This window comes from Psammomys obesus, unplaced genomic scaffold (assembly GCF_907164565.1).
Source record: "Psammomys obesus unplaced genomic scaffold, mPsaObe1.curated_primary_1811, whole genome shotgun sequence".
Lineage (NCBI taxonomy): Eukaryota > Metazoa > Chordata > Mammalia > Rodentia > Muridae > Psammomys > Psammomys obesus.
The window spans coordinates 1,011,073-1,016,506 of record NW_026596085.1 but is presented as its reverse complement, the minus strand read 5'-3'; positions in this window follow the sequence as shown (position 1 = coordinate 1,016,506).

The window sequence follows — 5,434 nt, the reverse complement described above, 5'->3', positions numbered from 1 at the left end:
CTCAGGGAGAAGAGAGCAGGGTGGGGCTCCAAGAGTCCGAGGCCAGCCTGGTCCACACAGCGCCTGCCGCACAATGGGAGGTGGAGAGCACCGCAGCTCCGAGGCCAGCTACCTGGAAACTGCAGAACATTAGCAAGGTGGAATGAGAAAACAGATTCCAAACACACCCCAGCTCACTCTCTCCCTCTCCCCCCTTTACTCCATACGTTCGCATACATGGTCACAAGCTCGCTCCTGTGCGCACAGTAAACTACGCCAAAGTTCAGAGTGTGTTTATTGTTCAGCGACAGCGACTGTTGCAGCCGAAGAGGAAGCACGTTGACCTGAATCCTATGCCTCCATTCTACTTATTTTAGTGTTTCACTCGAAACCTTTGCAGCCTCTGCCTCAGTTTACTCTCCTGTGGACTCATAAGAATTCAAAGAGCCTTTACTCTCCGTGCACCCTAGGAAGACAGCAGTGGGCAGTCTTGAGGAGGTGAACGATTCAGACACCAGGTACCTGACGCTTGACAAGAGAGAGGGGGCAGCCACGGGAAACAGCTGAGTCTTGACGCCTCTTGCTCCTGAACGTGAGGATTTCCCAACATGCCAAGGATCCACAGACCTCCTCTCTCACGCCTGACTGCTTCCCTCTTTCAACTCAGCCCCAGGACCTTGTAGAAGCCACAGTAGCATCTGCCTCCTCTGACAGCTAATCCCCTCTGGCTGAACTCCCCAGAGCAGGGATTCCATCAGCCACGGGTATCCCCCGGCACAGGCAGAATCTGCCCAGGTGGCCGGTTAGGAAAGATGCCCGGATCTGATCAAACTTGCCAGGCATTTCTCAAGACTTGTTTAGTTTTCTTGAGGCAGGATTTCATGCAGCTCAGGTTGGCCTCCAAGGAGGGCGCAACCGAAGGCCACACTGACCTCTGAACCTCCTGTCCTGCTCACCAGGTGCTCCAACTGCTGTCATGTGTCACCAACTTCAGCCAGCTTGAACTCAGCCGACCATGGTGATGCACATCTTTAATCCCAGCACTCAGAGGGCAGAGGCAGGAGGATCTCTAGTCAAAGCCAGCTTGCCCTATCTACATGGTGAAGTTTCAGGACAGCCAGGGCTACATAGGGAAACCCTGTCTCAAAGAACAAACAAAACAGAAATGTAAATTTGAGGACAGCATTGTAATGGCCAAGTTCAGAATATGGTTTTTAAATAAAAACTGTTTGCACAGAATTTGTATTTTTGGAAGCATTTTGTGTTGGTGGGTGCACATGCTCGTCCTGTAAATATTGACCTAAAAGATTCATCATCCCTTGATTCTGGGCTGCTGATTGAACCACAGCTGCTGGGAGGGCTCCTCTGTCCCTTCGTGCTGCAATGCTGTGATAGTCTTGGAAACACATGAGGACCAATGTCAGGGCGTGTTTCTCGTGGACACTGCTGGCCTGTGGCTGCCTGTCTGTTTCAGGTGTAAGGACTGCGTTAGACCTGGGTTCTGCAGTGTACCCAGAAGACAAAGCCAGAAGCTGGAAGCAAAGCCAGCTGCCTGTGAGTGCTGGTCGTCAGAAAAAGGGACTCTCCTTATGTCCCCAACCACACTGATCGTGTGCTGCCCACCCAGAATCCTCGTAGAGTCTGTGAGTTCCGTCTCAAGGGTTGTGAAGAAGTTGCTTCCTAAATCCATGAGCAGTTAGCTGAAACCTTCCCTGCTGTTGTCTTTGTCTGACGTAACTCTGGACTCAGGACCTCGTGCACACAGGCAGCAGCTGTGTCCCCACCAAGAGCACACTGACAGATTTCTAACAGGCTAGAAAAAATGAAGCCTCCATACACTCAGCAGGCAGTGCAGATCAGCTGTGTTTTCCTAGAAAAGGGTTGCGGGTAGGCACGATGGTTCAGGGCGTAAAGGTGCTTGCTGGCACGCTTGATGACCCCTGGAAGCTGAACAGTGGAAGAAGAAAATGGATTCCTGAGCTCCCTACGTGTGCGCCCAACCAATAACTGTAGGGAAGAGGTTGATTTGCTCTCAGAAGACCGGGGTCCCAACACCCACATGGCAGCTCACAGCAAGCTGCACAGGAGTGCATTCATTGCAAGTACATACACGCAAGGAAACCCCACAAACACACACAAACAAATACATCTTTAAAAAGAGAAGAAAAATGGCCTTTTATAAAACTGGGCATGATGGCGGCCAATAACCCTGGGAGCCAGAGGCAGGAGGGTCACAAGTTCCAGGCTGGCCTGGGGTATATTGTGAAACCCACTCTGGTGGGTGGGTGGGAGACTTTACTATGCAGTACTGTCTCTGCTCAAAACTGCAATCCTCCTGCCTCAGCCCTCCTGCATGGAAGACACCTAATCTTGGGACGCCTACTTTGTAATGTTCCGGAGTGAATGAAGAGTATCTTTATCACTTAAAAAGCCACGCCAAGATTGCTGGCAGCAAGCCATGCACACTTCCACACTCAGATGACACTGAGCCGTGGAGTGGCATTTACAGGAGGATGGAAGGGCTCGGGAAGCTCATCTGTTCCCTTCGGCTGGGTTAGGGGGAGGCCCCCGGGAGGAACGCTCTATAAACAAATACCACTGAACGCCCGGCTCTTAAGCTGCGTCCGGGGACTAACCCCACGGTGTGTTCGCAGGCTACCACGTCACAAGCCTGCGTGTTCTCCGCCTGTCTTTCCCAGCGAGGTGACACACAGCCATGCAGCAGAAGCTCAGTACCAGTTATTTAACGGCACGGCACCCTTTCACAATTAAACCTCACAGTGTTTAATCCCAGGAATGTAGGCTCACGTAGACTGTGCTAATTCTTGTTATCACTTGAATACATCCCCCCAAATGTCCGTGTTCGAAGCTTGGTCCCAGTGTGCAAGGCTGAGGCGGGAGGAGTCTCTGTAGCAGGTGTAGTGAGAGGTTAGGCCATGGGGAGAGATGGAAACAAAACTCTGTGGAAGCCCATTTTCGTGAGGGCAAGGTGTTGCCAAGGACAGCCCTTGTAGGGAGCTAAGGTGATGACTGAGAGGACGGCATAAACTCCATTTTGTCTCCATTGTTTGGACCAGGCCTGACTTTAAAGTCATCAGCCCCAGGAACTAGACCATAGGTCTCCAATTCCAAGAGCAAGACCCTACAATCCCTACCCAAGGAACAGCCTGGAGATAAGCACAAGAATGGGAAGGTATCGTATCCCAGGGTGGGGCCTCTGTGCCGGGCAGCCTTGCCTCACCCTTGCTAGAATTCCCCTAGTGGAAAAAGGCCTGCGGGCCTTTGCGTAGGGTCGACATTTTGTAGAATGGTTTGACCCCTGCATGCAGGCTTTCTTGAAATAAATCATACTTGCCAATTGCATATGTGAGTGGCGGCCTCCCTGCAGTGATTTCGGACTTAACAATAATCATGGGTTTGAGGTAGCTGGGGTGGAGGCAGGGAGAAACTATGAATGAATGAATGAATGAACCTATCTCCTCACTCTTGGTTTCCTGGTGTGTTCTCTTTCCCAAGCCAGTGGGCCCCCTAAGTGTGATCACCCCGGGACACAGACAAGGGCCGCCGGTAAGGAGAACTGATAGTGCCATGTCTGTGAGCTGGTCTGTGGGCTAAGGGAATCTCTTTTCTGGCAGAGTCCCTTGTTCTCGGCTATCCTATAAGGAACAGGCTAATACTGCCAGACAATGCCACACAGAACCCAGACTTGTTGCCACACAGCAGAGGACGCTGCTCCCGCTCACCTGTTTCTAAACTTATATGGTCAGTTATATTGTCTAGGTCATTTTGCCTGTGTGTGTGCATATGTGTGTGTGTGTGTGAATGTGTGTGCACGAGTGTGTGTGAGAGTGTCCGCATGTGTGTGCATGTGCACGTGTGAAGCTAGAAGAGGGGAAGACGGGAGCAGCCAGTGCTCTTGGCCTCTCTGGTCCCTTGTTTTGAGACGAGGCCTTGCTATGGAGCCCAGACTGGCCTTGAACTCGGGACCCTCCTGGCTCAGGCTCCTATGCTCTGAGATTGCAGGCACAGATCACCACACCCAGCTAAGTGTTTAATGTGCTCCTGTTATTTTTTAGGTTGTGCTTTTGTTTGTGTGTGTGCCAGTGTGTGTACAGGGGTCATGGTGTGAGTGAGACTCAGACAGTGACTTGTGAGAGTTGGTTTTCTCCTTCTGCCACGTGGGCCCCCAGGATGGAACTCAGGTCATCCGGCGTGGTGCCAAGCGCCTTTACTACAGCATTTACATTTTGTTATTTAAATGTTTTTAGAAGTTTTTTATGTGTACATTTTGCCTACATGCATTGCGTGTGCGTCACATGCGTGCCTGGTGCCTGAAGAGTCCAGAAGAGGGCGCTGGACCCCTGGGACTGGAGATAGGGGTGGGTGTGAGCTTCCTGTGGGTGCTGGGAACCAGATGGAGACCCTCTACAAGAGCTAAGAGCTAACCCAGCAAGCTCTCTCCCCGCACCCCCACCCGCCTTTCAAAAGCAAACCACCCAGCCCCGGGGTTAGAGCTGGGCACACAGGAGGAGCCTGGCCTGCTGCCCTCGACCCTCCCTCCAGAGTGCGGGACTGTTGGTGTACACCACAGGCCTGGGGTCACATTGTGTTTACCTTGTCAGCGCTGGGCTGCAGAGGGCTCCCCGAAGGCTGCGGGGCTGTCCAGCTCCAGCTCTGACACGCCCACCCCAGGCTCACTCCTAATCGCCAGTCTTCTGATGGATTTGGTCGCCTTACATCTTCTGCTGACGAGAGCGCTGCGGCCTTGGGTGATGCTTGTGAGCATGTGGCAACTGATCTTGGCTCCTGCTCACACACAGTGAGCTACAGAAACCCTCAGGAGTTCCTGACCTCTGTCCAACCACCTCACCTCTGTATGAGCTGTAAAACAGGGCTCATCTTATCATCAGCCTTTCTTCTCCAGAATCGCCTCCCAGCGGAGGCGCCGAGAAACAGAACTGGGGGAGGGGTGGCTACATAAGAAATCAGTTCATCGAGGACCACAGCTGGTGCATACGAGACTGAAGCGCAGACGTCAATGACCACGCTGAACACGCCAGTGGCGTCGACTCTGCCTCAGCTGTTAGGTCAGAACTGTGACCTGAGCTCTTCTCTTAATCGTGAGGCATTTGGGCACGCCTTAATCTCAGCACGTGGAGGGCTGAGGCAGGGGGAGCTCTGTGAGGCCAGCGTGGTCTACATAACAAGTTCCAGGCCAGCCAGGGCTACATAGTGAGACTGCCTTAAAAAAAAAGAAAACAGGCCGTGAAATGGGAGTGAAGAAACTGTAAAGTGTCAATCTAGAAAACTCCCTGGAGCCAGGTATGGCGGCGCACACCTTTGATCCTAGCGCTCAGGAGGCAGAGGCAGGAGGATCTCTGTGAGTTCCAGGCCAGCCTGGTCTACAGGGTGAGTTCTAGAACAGCCAAGGCTACACAGAGAAATGGTGTCTCAA